Here is a 14,237-nt window from a genome sequence, read left to right as displayed (position 1 = left end):
ATGAAGCAACATCGCGGGCACGGAGCCCCTTGTGCCTTTGAGCGAAAAGGTCTCCCCTTTTCCTGGCGAGGGGTCGCGAGTGACGAAGTAACATCGCGGGCATGGAGCCGCTTGCGCTTTTGAGCGAAAACGTCTCCCCATTTCCTGGCGAGGGGTCGCGAGTGACGAAGCAACATCGCGGGCACAGAGCCCCTTGCGCTTTTGAGCAAAAAAGTCTCCCCATTTCCTGACGAGGGGTCGCGAGTGACGAAGTAACATCGCGGGCACGAAGCCCCTTGCGCTTTTGAGCAAAAAAGTCACCCCATTTCCTGGCGAGGGGTCGCGGGTGATGAAGTAACATCGCAGGCACGGAGCCCCTTGCGCTTTTGAGCAAAAAAGTCTCCCCATTTCCTAGCGAGGGGTCGCGAGTGATGAAGTAACATCGCGGGCATGGAGCCCCTTGCGCTTTTGAGCAAAAAAGTCACCCCATTTCCTGGCGAGGGGTCGCGGGTGACGAAGTAACATCGCAGGCACGGAGCCCCTTGCGCTTTTGAGTGAAAAAGTCTTCCCATTTCTTGGCGAGGGGTCACGAGTGATGAAGTAACATCGTGGGCATGGAGCCCCTTGCGCTTTTGAGTGAAAAAGTCTCCCCATTTCCTGGCGAGGGGTCGTGAGTGACGAAGTAACATCACGGGCACGGAGCCCCTTGCGCTTTTGAGTGAAAAAGTCTCCCCATTTGCTGGCGAAGGGTCGCGAGTGATGAAGTAACATCGCGGTCATGGAGCCCCTTGCGCTTTTGAGCGATAAAGTCTCCCCATTTCCTGGCGAGGGGTCGTGAGTGACGAAGTAACATCGCAGGCACGGAGCCCCTTGCGCTTTTGAGCGAAGAAGTCTCCCCATTTCCTGACGAGGGGTCGCGAGCGAGTGCAAGGGATCGTTGCCTTAGATTTTTATTTTAACGCACCCGCGAAGGATCTTTACCTTCGATACCCGGTGTCATTCGTAATCGCGAGGGATCTTTACCTCTGATTTTTGTTTTCGGGAGCAATTGCGAGGGATCTTTACCTCCAATTCTTGGTGTTACTCATGATCGCGAGGGATCTTTATCTCCGATTTTTGTTTTCAAGCGCAATCGCGAGGGATCTTTACCTCCGATTTTTGGTGTTGTAGTCGCGTGGGATCTTTACCTCCAACTTGTTTTCAGGAGCAATCACGAGGGATCTTTTCCTACGATTCTTGGTGTTACTCATAATCGCGAGGAATCTTTACATCCGATTTTTGGTGTTGTAGTCGCGAGGGATCTTTACCTCCAACTTATTTTCAGGAGCAATCGCGAGGGATCTTTTCCTCCGATTCTTGGTATTACTCATAATCGCGAGGAATCTTTACCTCTAATTTTTGTTATAAAAACTGAGCGGCTGTGTGTACCTTCGAGCCCACCAGGCTCCGTGACCTGCGCGTGGTACACGCGCTGTCACTGGGCTTAAGATTGCCGAAATGATATACCCCTCAGGGTATTTTTCGGCACGTTGGACAAGTTTATAGGGGAAAGATGAATGTATTTCCAGAGAGGAAGATACATATGGCTCCGCCTCGTTAAAAATCTCGCGCCCTTGCGGGCCTCCCCTGCGAGGAAAAGAGTACGGGCTATTAGTTTGAAAAAAAAAATCTTACCTAGAGCTCCGCTTATAGATCACGCAAGAACTCATACAAAAGATCCTTAGGAAACGGAAAAGGACAAAAGGTGCGCTTATAACTTCGCGCTTACAAAAATCCAAAAACTGAGATGAAACTAAGCATAGTACTTTCTTATATTGTCTGCGTTCCAAGAATGAGGCAGCTCAAGACCCTCCGAAGTGGTAACCCGATACGCTCCGGGACGCGTAGCTCTCGAGATAATGTAAGGTCCTTCCCACTTGGGCTCCAGCTTCCCTGAGGGTGCCACCTCGCCTTTCCGAAGCAAGACAAGATCACCTAGTTGAAAATGCTTGAGGCAGACGGGACAATCTTTCCACCTCCGCGTCTCCTCATGGTACTTCGTGATATTGGTTGCCGCCTCCAGTCTGTCTATCTCGACGAGGTCCTTCGAAGCATCCTCCGGTTCCCTTTCCTTGGCCAGCACTCTGGGGCTTAAGTGATGGATTTCTTCAGATAGCATAGCTTCGGCCCCGAACATCAAACGAAAAGGGGGGAACTGGGTGGTGCGAGAAACGGTTGTGTTATGAGACCACACTACTCCGGGAAGCTCAGCGGCCCACTTCCTCTGAGCTTGCTAAAATAGCCTCCACTTGATGTCTCCGAGGACCAAACCATTCGCTCGCTCTACAGCACCATTGGACTACGGGTGATAAACGGAGGTGAAATTGGTGCTCGTGCCCAACCCTCGGCAGTAATCTCTGAAATCGTCGCTGTCGAACTGCTTCCCATTGTCAATAGTGAGGGCCCACGGAACCCCGAGCCTGCATATGATTTTTTTTCCACAAGAATTTCTGCATTGTCCCAGAGGTTATGTGCACCAGAGGTCTGGCTTCTACCCATCGGGTGAAATACGCAACTACCACCGCAGCGAAATGTAGGTTGCCTTGAGCTGTGGGCAGAGGTCCGACCAGATCGATTCCCCACTGCTTCAGAGACTATACAGGAGTGATGAACTGGACCGGCTGCGAGGGTTGGTGTGATACTGGAGCATAAGCTTAACACGCCGGACACTTCTTCTTCACATCTTGCGCTTGCGATATCATGCTTGGCCAGGAAAAACCCTCGCGAACCGCCTTTGCCGCCAAGGCCCGAGCTCCGATGTGGGATCCGCAATAGCCATGGTGTATGTCATCGAGCAGCTTCAAGCCTTCTTCACTGATGCAGCGGAAAGGCGCTGCAATGCCTGCTTTGTATAAGCTGTTGCCAATGATCTGATAGTCTCAACATCTGGCCTGCATGCGCTTGTCTTCGTGCTCCGTTGGGGCTTCGTAATACCCCCGTAGGTAGGCCATGATTGGGGCCCTCCAGTCTGAACCCTCAATTGCTTGTATGTGCGTGATGACGGCTGGCCTCTGCACGACGGAGGGCAGTGAGCATGTCAAAGAAAACGTCAGACGGAGTTGCTTCACCCTTCGCTGCAGCTTTAGCGAGCGCGTCAGCCTCCTGGTTTCGACTGCGATCCACATGTACCACTGAGAAGCCCTTGAAGTGTCACTCGAGGGATCGGATAGAATTCAGATACTCCGCCAAATCGGGGTCGCGCGTGCTGCTTTCTTTCTCAATATGATCAGCAACGACCTTCGAGTCCGTGCGGAGCACACACTTTTGAGCCCCTAGCGCCTTGAGCTTGCGAAGGCCAAGTAGAACTGCCTCGTACTCTGCTATATTGTTGGTGCATTTTCCTGCCTGGAACTGAAGCCTGAGTGCATATTTCATGAGAATTCCAAAGGGTGAGGTGATTACAGATGCCGCGCCAGCTCTGGAGGATCCCCATGCCCCGTCGCAATGACAAGTCCATACTTGTTCTGCGTCTTCAGAGTTCAGAGAGACTGAGGGTCCCGTCCAATCAACAATAAAATCTGCTAATATCTGCGACTTGATGGCTTTACGCTTCTCAAAATCAATGACGCACTCCGACAGTTCCATCGCCCACTTGCTGATTCTGTGCGAAGCCTCTTTGTTGCTGAAAACGTCTGCGAGGGGTCGATCCGTGAGGACTCTGATGTGATGACCCTCAAAGTAGTGCTTGAGCTTTTGTGCCACCATAATCACAGCATATGCCATCTTTTCAAGCTCGGAGTACAACAGCTTGGACCCAGACAAAGCTTCGGATACGAAGTACACTGGTAATTGCTGCAATTGGCCATTAACCTCCCGCTCTTGCACGAGGGCTGCGCTGACGGCTGCTGGTGATGCCGCAATGTATAAAAGCAAAGGTTCACTGTCCTCCGGGGAAGCGAGGGTTGTTAGAGTAGTGAGATAAGCCTTGAGGTCATCAACTGCTTGCTGATGCTGCTCCGTCCACTCGAAACTCTTCTTACATCGGAGTGCTGCAAATAAAGGCAAGCTTCGCTCTGCGGATCTGGAGATGAAATGGTTGAGAGCCGCGATGCGACAGGTCAATTTTTGGACATCCTTAACCGACTGCGCAGGCTTCATGTTGATTATTGCTTTGATTTTATCTGGATTGGCTTCGATTCCTCGGGCGGACACGAGGCATCCGAGGATGCGCCCCTTGTCAACCCCGAAGACACACTTCGCTGGATTGAGCTTGAGGCCGACCTCCCTCATGCTTTCGAAGGTTTCAATGAGATCTGCGGGGTGCTGCTGCTTCATCTTGCTGATGACAATGATGTCGTCGACGTAGGTCAAGATGTTTCGACCTTCCTGGTCCTTGAACACGGAGCGGGTCATGCAGCAAAAGGTCAGAACGGCGTTCTTGAGACCCTCGGGCATACGCACGAAGCAGTAAGTTCCGAAGGGGATGATGAAACTTGTCTTCTCCTCGTCATCCTTCGCCACCCATATCTGGTGGTAACCCGAGAAAAAATCTAGCAGCGACATCATCTCACACCCCGCGGCCTTGTCCACCAACTTGTCAATGCGAGTGAGCGGGAAATCATCCTTCAGGCATACTTTGTTGAGGTCCGTGAAATTGATGCACATGCACCATTTTCCATTCTTCTTCGGAACCATGACCACATTGGCCAACCACTCCAGAAACTGCACCTCTTGGATGATTCGTGCATCAAGAAGGCATTGTACCTCCGCCTTGGCTCCCTGGATTTTGTCGTCTGACATTTTTTGGAGGCACTGCTTTCGCAGCTTCATCGAGGGGTCCACCTGAAGCCAGTGCTCGATGATGTCTCGGCTGATCCCTCCGAGGTCACGGGCGTCCCAAGCGAAGACGTCCGCATTATTGCGGAGTAGAGAAATCAATTCGGCTTCGAGCGGAGGATCGATGTGCTAGTTGATGGTCACTTTCTTGCCCTGCACCTCGCTGTCCAGAGGGATTGCTTTTGTTGGGCACTCATCGTCAACAGTTACACTGGGTGTATTTGACGATGATGCTTCGAGGGTGTGGACGTTCCTTTGGCCTGTAGTGCAACCAAGCTCAATATTGCGCGCCTCCCTTTGATCTCCAAACAACGTGATGACGCCGAGCGGAGCCGGCATCTTCATGCATAAGTATGCCCCCTGGGTGATTACTTCGAAGGTGTTGATGGTGCCTCTGCCAAAGATTGCATTGTATGGGTAATACATGTCGATGACGTCGAAGGTGATATACTCGGTACGAGCATTCGAAGGATTGCCGAAGGACACGGGTAGTGAAATGTTGCCAACAGGCAGTGTTGTCTTGCCTCCGAACCCATAGAAAGGCTTGAAAGACGGCTTCAGCTGACTGCGCGCTATGTTCATCTTCTCGAACGCGTCTGTGTGCGGGAAGCTCCACAACTGCAAGTCCTCGTGAGTAAAAGTGATGGGAATGTGCGACCACTTGGATTGAATGATCGGCCCTTCGACACCGACATAGTTTACTTGGCAAAAGTATTCCTTCCGCTGCTTCTTGCTCTCAAAATCATGATGCAAACCCCCGAGGATAGTGAGCACTGTTCCGTGGGTGGGAAAGGCGGGACACTGAGGCTGATAGCCTGGAGGTAGTGGCGGAGGTGGTGGGATTTGTCCATGGGACGGGTGGAAGTCGGCGGTGGGTAGGTTTGGCGGCGGCAGGGCGGAGGGTGGTGGCGGTGGTGGGGCGGGGCTATCGGTGGTGGATGATGCGAAGGGCTTGCGGCGTGCTGATCGGACCATGTGTGATTGACTGCTTTGGATGGATGGTTAGCTTGCTTGATGCGCTCGAGCATGTCGAGGTACCAGGGACAGCGCTCAATTGGGTGACCGGCCTGCGGACCGCAAAATTTGCAAGGTGGGGGACCCTTCGGGGGAATCAGAGGGCGAGGGGATTTCTGACCCCTCGGGGGACTGCTCCACTGACCACCTTGGGGGCAGTGCGACACCGGGCGTGGCACAGAATCCCTGTTGACGTTGTTGACGTATTGTGGCGAAGGTCCCGGAGGGGGTGGACGATGATGATGCGGAGGTGGACGTGGATACGGTGAATGCGGGGCCCTTCGGGAGTCTTAAGGAGGCCTGACCTCCTGGTTCGCGCGGCGCTGATCGTCCATCTTGCGACGATGAGAGGTCTCCGACTTGCTGTGCTGCTCGAAGCGGTCGTAAAGCTCCTGCATCGAAGCGGGCCGCTTCCTTGTCAGCTTGCTGTAGAGTGGGATGACAATGTCCTCCGGGATGTCCGGGTTCTCCGCCTTGACCCGCAGGAACCTTTGGTAGTACTCCGCCAGGGTCTCTCTGTCTTTCTGCCGGCACTCCGACAGCTCCTCCAATCCATCGGTGGGCACCTGAAAGCCATGAAAATTTTCCAAGAACTTTGCACGAAGCGTCTCGTAAGAAGATATGCTCAGCGGAGCCAACTTTGAAAACCAACTAGCAACAATCTGGTCGAGGGCTATCACAAAGGACTTGAGGAGCACTGCCTCGTCTCCGCCCGCTGAAGCTACAGCTGCTTCAAAACTCATCAGGAACCGCCGAGGGTTCGAGTGCCCTGATTACCTAGGGAGCACGACTGGCTTATACCCCACAGGCCAAGGCATCAGTTGTGCTTCCTCCGTCAACGGCGATAATCGATCCAACGGCCCGAAGCTCACCCCTCGGGGCGAAGGATCTCTTTCTGGCCCGACTCTGTGCCCCGGAGGGTGCTGAGGTCCCTGAGCAGTGCCCAGGTCCTGGCTGCCCTCCAAGTATTGCACCTGCATCGCCCGGTAAAGTGCAGCCGCTCATTCCTTCTCAGCGCGTATCTGCCGGTGTAGTTCACGAACGCCCCTTCGGGCTTCCCTCTGCGCGGCCATCTCCGCCTGAAGCTTTTCCAAATCCCTGGCCTTCTCCTGCCACATCTGCAGTTGTGCTCTTAGCTCGTTTGGGTCCTTCGTGTACACATTCTCCTCCTCTGAAGAATCATCATTCGCGATGACCTGGGGGCCTCCGGCGCTCGGAGGTTCGGCGATGGTAGCTGCTAGGACAACCACTGCGGACCCCCTGTGCCTGGAGGTTGGGTTCTGCTCCTGGCTCGCTTGCTGGTTCTGGGCTTGAACTGCAGCGACCTCCGGCACCCCCGACGTCCCTGACGTACCGGCGGCGGTTTCGAGGGCCGAAGATCACGTTTTTGGTGGCATTTTCAATGGGCTATTTTCTCGAAGCCCCATGGTGGGCTCCAAATGTTGGGATACCGAACTGTCGGTAGCCCAGCACAGTAGGTAGGTAGAGTGTCGGATAGTGATCAAGGCATGTCCTGTCCCATCATTGTGGGTGGGTATTTATAGGGCACGATCTGCACTTTTTACGAGGACCATTATACCCCTTATCACCTAGGATATCCAGAGAATATTCCGGGTTCAAATTGACTGAGGGTTGTAACTGTCATTTCCAACGGGAACCCTAATTAATGCGCATCCCTGTCCGGGACCCAGTTGTCCGCATGCGACAGACACCGTGGGCCCGGTCCACCAATCGTAATGGGCCGTGCTCGTGTAGTGCTCGTTCAGTGGGCCGTGTTTATTCGTTGGGCCTCCGATGTGTTTGCTGACATTCGTACCTGATCACGATAATCTGCTGCTTGCCCTCCGATATTCGGAGGGTCACAGATACTGAGCCGTTGGTTCGTCGACCCTCGGTGTCCCGAAGGGTCGCGGAGGTTGTTTTGCCGCCTCCGGAGGTCATCCAAGAAAACTCGACCTGTTGACCTTCACCGTCTGGAGGGTGGCGAAGGGTACCGTGCCGCCTCCGAAGGTTTTCGAGGGGTCATGGAGTCGAATGGTTCTGCGAATGAAGACGGGTCCACAAGTGACGTCGCTCACCTCAGGAAACGTGAGGGGTGACGTGACCCTCCGCGGCGATCCCCAACAATATTTGTGATAGTTGGATCTATATTCAATGGCTGAGATCTCACCCCACTTTTATATAAAACAAAATCCGTCCCTCAACCCTACCGCTGCCCCTGCCTCCTCCTTGATGCCCACCTCCTCTCTTCCGACGCTCCACGGGAGACGAGCTCCTCCACCCCTCGACCCCCTCTAGAACTCTAAAGTAGCCTGGCTAGCCGCCATCCCATTATGCTCGACAAGCTCCACCACCCCTAATGCCGTCCAACCGACCGTCCTTCATTGCCCGGTGAGGCAGCGCATTCTGTCGCATCCGCCATCTCGCCCACCACCACTGTATTGTTGGTCCGACCTAGTCCCATAGGTCCTTCTAAGGTCACGGAAGGAGAACTTGCGCCGTCATTGACCCCACACACTCGTGGCCCTCACGAAGACGACAACAGATTAGCCTCTTAGCACTCATCTTTGCTAACAAATGCTAATAGGTCTAACAATAACAAAAAAGATAATTCTACCTCTTTATAGCCTACTAAAAATATATTAACAATCTATTAACCTACCTAGAGGCAAAATAAACTATTAACGATAAACAAAAGAATTGGAGGAAGTACTCTATTAGCCTAGAATCTAAACAACATCTAGGCAAATCTCAATGAACATCAGCCTAGAATCTAAACAACATCTAGGCAAATCTCAATGAACATCAGCCTAGAATCTAAACAACATCTAGGCAAATCTCAATGAAACGTCATGGAGGTGGCCATCACAGCGCCACGGCCGGATGCCAGTACCTAATCTCGCCCAATGCGTTCACAGCGTGCTTTGTCTTGCTGCTCCTCGGTCCAATGCTCAACTGCTATTACTCCCTCCGTACCAAAATGTATGACGTTTCTTAGTTTAAAAATAAACTAAGAAGCGTCATACATTTTGGTACGGAGGGAGTACGTCTCAATGAATTGAACGTGCGCGCCGCCATTCTTAGGCCCTTTCAATTTCTGCTCCGGTCACTTTTCACTCAAGGAGTCGTTGTATTAAAAGCTGTTTAGCTCACGTACGCATCTGCTTGTGGAGTGGAGAGAGCATATATATGCCAATTTAGCTCACGCACGAGTCACTACACACGTACAACAATCACGACTCATAGAATGTTCATATTGATTTATGTATGCTTCTGCGGAGATCCTATATTTTGTTTGTATGTAGCACATAAAATGCTTTACCATTCTATACTGGTTGCGCACTTGGGTTGCCACTGCCTTTTTTTTGACTTAATCTTTTAAAGGACAATTATGATGCAATAAAACATTATATATATGCTTTTGTTGACACCAATGAAATCTCTGTATACTTGAAACTGAGATCCGGGATATATTTGATTTATCCTTAAATTGAATGTTCATGACAATCACAACAGGAATCACGATGACTTCTGATGGCCAAAGCCGACGGAAATTAGATTATTGTGAAATTCAAGTGAGTTTGGCCAATGTGATTCCAGCAAGTTCGAGAGGTGGATAATAGGGTCAATATAAATGCGTTTATGAAGGAGGTACACGCTAGTCAAATTATCTGGTTGTCTGGTTGATCACATGTGTAATCATGCTCTAGTACACTTTATTTGTTCGAACCATACCTTCTAAATTGTCTCTACTCTGAAATTCCTTTCTATTTAATCAATACTTTTGTTAATTTTATTTGCAACATTCCGTAGTCATCACATGCATACCTGATCTAATTGATCATGTGACATAAGTACCGGTGACATCTAGCTGTACGATGCCCATTAACAAAGCAACACGAACATGGTAAGGAATCTGCGTTCACATATGATAATAAATAGTGCGGTAATTGGCTAGGTTACATGAAGATTCGGGCCCGACCGCCATGGTGTGTGTGCGTCAGCCAAGAACATCCTGCAGACTCTGGAGGTCAGCTCTGATCAGCCAGGGTTAAGAAACAAGACAAGCTAATACATACAAGAGTAGTTGAAAGAGATGTGAAGATGAGAGTTACACAATAATATAGTAAGATATAATGCAACTAGCAAATAGATACAAGAGTTACGACACACACTGTTAGCTACTCCCTCCGGTCCTAAATAATAGCCGGTGACATGCATTTAGGACCGGAGGAAGTAGTACATACAATTCTCAGAGATAATAACAGACCACCTAACAACTTAGGATATGGTTTGCCATATTGCAGCCTTCTTCAGCACATGCTCTATAAATAGGCCTACGTAGGAAGCCTGAGCAGTACCAAGCACTGCCAAAAATTCACAAGACTTCAGTAGTGGATACTGTCGATCATACAGAGGAAAACATGTCGACAAGTACTCCTACAGCTGGTAAGTTCACACTATATTCCATGATATAACCACGGGTCATTTTTCTTTTATTATATGTATATCTATATGTACCTATATATTTCCTTATTACCAGTGTCGAGCTATATTTTCAAAATTCAATAACATTAGCGTTATAACATCTCCAATGGGTACTGACCGTCCATGTGCACTAAAATATTGGAAACATATCTGAGGTGTTCTCTATATTCTTTGAGCATTCAAACAGATATACAGATTTTTGTATTGATAAAAACTTGGTATTGATATATCGGTGTTTTAAACAGCACAAAAATCGGTAACTATTGGTACTTGTTATGGAATGAATATCGAATTGTTGGTATGTTTTCTAAATGATCATTCCTGATAGTCTAACTACTGTTATATTTTCTAGTTATTAAAATTTCTGAGCTAAATATGATGTGAAAATACATGGAAACTAAAGACTATTTTTGAACCATATGTAAGATCTTATACTAAATGATCATACTAACAGTATGAATCTAACGATTTGTACCGGTTATTTGTATTTGTCCTCTATAAAAAAGTTTATAAGTTTGTTATATTTTTTATTTAATAAAATTTCCAAGGTAACATATGATGTAAAAACACATGGAAACCAAAAGCTATTTTCGAACTATATGTAAGATCTTACACTAAATGATCATTCCTAATATTCTAACTATTGGCACTGGTTATTTGTATTTGTCCTCTATAAAAATTTGTACAAGTTTCTTATTTTTTTTTACTCTCTCTATTTTTTAATTGTTGTCGTCGGCTAGTTCAATAATGAACGAAGTGGCGACAATAATTAAAAACAGACGTAGTATATATTAAAATTTCCAAGGTAAGATATGATGTGGAAACACATGGAAACTAAAGACTATTTTTGAACTATATGTAAAATCTTATACGCTACTATATTTGAGGCATTCCTAATTAACATTGAAATATAGAGAGATCATTACTCACGTTGATCCCATGAATCCGTTGATAATGGCTAGAATAGACGACTAAGTCTGTAAACTAACAAAGACTAATTAGATTCCAAAGCAATCGGTCATGAACCAGTCCGATGCAATGAACAGTGTAGAAATGTATAAAAGAAATCTCTATTCACTACCCAGGAAAAAGCTCTTTACTGAGGGTCAAATGATTTGTCGAGTGTTTATTTCCGGTTGCTCGGCAAAAAGCCAATTTGCCAAGTGTTAAAAAATATACTTGGTAAAATTTCTTTGCTGGATGCTTTTTTCTTGACACTCTTTCTTTGCCAAGTGTGATTTTTTGGACACTAGGTAAAGAGGTTCTTTTGCCAAGTGCCTTATTTTACACTTGGTAAAGAGGCTCTTTGCCGACAGCCTTTTTTAAGACACTAGACAAAGATATTTTTCTAATTATATTTTAAAATAGTAAATTAATTCAAAAGAAAATACTTTTTAACTGCAAAGTTGTATAACTCATCAATATGTATAGGTTTTGTTTTGGTTATTTCTTCACATGACAAATAAAATTAAATTTGTTCACAAAACATATATATCTCTCTTGTAGTTTATGAAATAAAATATAGATGTATGAGATTTATAAACAATGTTAGAATTATTATGTTCGATAAAGAAATGATCAAACAACTAAAATAAACTTTGTAGATCTTGAGAAGTTATAAAATTTTGTAGTTGGCCAAATTTTAATTGAAAGTCATCTTATCAATAAAAACTATGTTTGAATTTTAAAAATTCAAAATTTGAATTTTTCAAACAACCTTAGATGGACAAACAATAAAAATGAAAGTTGCAGGTTTCAAAGAGTTATAAAAGTTTATAGTTTGACAACTTCTTCATTTAACATCATCTTATTACATTAAAATGTGTTTGAAGTTTTTCACATTTGAAATTCAAATTTGTAAACGATCTTGGATGAAGAAAAGATCTTGAAAAGTTATGCAATGTTGTAGCTAACAATATTTTCATTTGAATTCATTTAGAACCTCAAACAAATAATTTTATCGACAAAGATGTTTTTGCCGAGCATTCTTTACCGAGAAAAACACTTGGCAAAGGCTTTGCCGAGTGTTAAAAAGCCTTTACCGAGTGTTTTAAACATTCAGCAAAGTACCCATATTCAATAGTGATTGGCTATAACTTAGATAAAAAAGTGTACGATGCAGAACAAGCCGATCAAACTAAAAAGATAAGCTATTGGCTAAGCACCCAGGTAGAACCAACAATCGTCCATGTTAACTTGACACTGTTCAGAACTTCAGATATATCTATCTCATAAAGAGATCAACCCAACTGTAGGCTTTAAGGTGTTAAAAGATCAAGCATGTTTGAGACAATTGAACAGCTGGAAAACAGATATTCCTTTGTTTCTAAATATTTGTCTCTCTTTTAATTCTGATCTGCAATTTGAAGTTTGCCACAGATCCATCAAATATTGGCGTTAATAGATACCACATACAAGTGTACCCGATTCATCCTTAAATTGAGTGACAATGAATAAACTTTTTAGATTTATTGAAAATTATTCATGCCCTCTCACTTTTTTCTTTACATTCAGACAAAAATAACTTTATTAAAATTTGTTTAAACGTGGACTATCATATATATGAGATTCTTGACATAAACTAATTGAATTTAACATGATGGATTTAGGAGCAAACTTAAAACGACACTTATTTGTTGAGAGAGAGTATAAGATAAGCAGTTAATTCATACAAGAGACTGGTTATTGTGATACATGGAACTAATACTAGCAATCCATTTGATAACATCAAATGGTTAATAATAGAAAGGAACCAACTAAAAAGATATACTTTAAGTTGTGGAAGAGTATAAAAAATTATTTGTTCGGAACTAATTATTTAAAATCAATGATTAAGATTAACTGTCGAAAGTTGTGAATTGAAACAAGCTAGGTAAATAAGCTATGACGTGACAATATAAGGAAATGCTATTTATGAACCGAGTAGAAAGTGACAACAAACAGTTATTTGTGGTTGCAAAGATTTCTTTTGAGGTCTGTTGTGTTAATCTTTGTGGTTGCCAAGATTTCTTTTTTATTTGTCGTCTGCTAGTTAATCTTACTACAAGCCTTTTTATTATTTATCAGAAATCATTCAAAATTGACTCTAAATTGAGTAATTGACTAGTATTAATTTATTACACTGTAATGTAAAAAGGAGATCATTCTATTATGAAAATATTTACTCAAACAAAATCTATCAATGCGTATGATTTATGAATATTTGGAAAGGTGCTGCTTGTTAATTATTGATTTTTAGAAAACATTGAAAAAAATTGGAATGGAAGCCCCAACACATTAATTCTTGCCTTGCATATTGAAGATCCCCAATTAATGACCACACAGATTCTATTTATATTTATTTTCTTCGGAATCACTATACCACCCGAATTTTAGAAAAACAGATTGGACATTAAACTTGGTCTAATGTCAGCGGGGAAGCAATTGATCACCATCTTAATTACCCTGATCTTATTTACGCTGCAATTTGAGTTCAGATACAAATAACACCCCCGTGCCAAATGTTGATGGAGCAAAATCTCCCTGCCCACCAGCCAATTTGACAGCGGGAGCACAGCAGGTAATTCAGAACAAACCAATTTGGTACTCCATTTTTTTAGGAACTAAGAATATCTATTAATATTCCAACTAGCATCTGCAATGAGAAGTATTTGTCCATTATTGCAAATTTATTCTGCCTATGCTACAATATTCTACTTTCAGTTAAATGTGCAGCTTACTTTCAAGGACTAACATCTCATATGTTTTTTCTTGATCAACCTAACAAAGTCATATGTTTTATACAAATTTGGAAATTTCTTGAGATTTACATAGCTATAGTGCTTGTTTATGTGTAGACCGGTATCTATGCAAGATGGGTGTTTTCGTAACAGAATTTCATATAGCCCTTTGGGTGGCATACTTAATTCGATCGGTAATAAAAAAAAAGGGCAATTAGGTCT

This window comes from Panicum hallii, chromosome 9 (genome assembly GCF_002211085.1).
Source record: "Panicum hallii strain FIL2 chromosome 9, PHallii_v3.1, whole genome shotgun sequence".
In the NCBI taxonomy this organism is placed as follows: Eukaryota; Viridiplantae; Streptophyta; class Magnoliopsida; order Poales; family Poaceae; genus Panicum; species Panicum hallii.
This window is presented reverse-complemented; position numbering follows the sequence as displayed.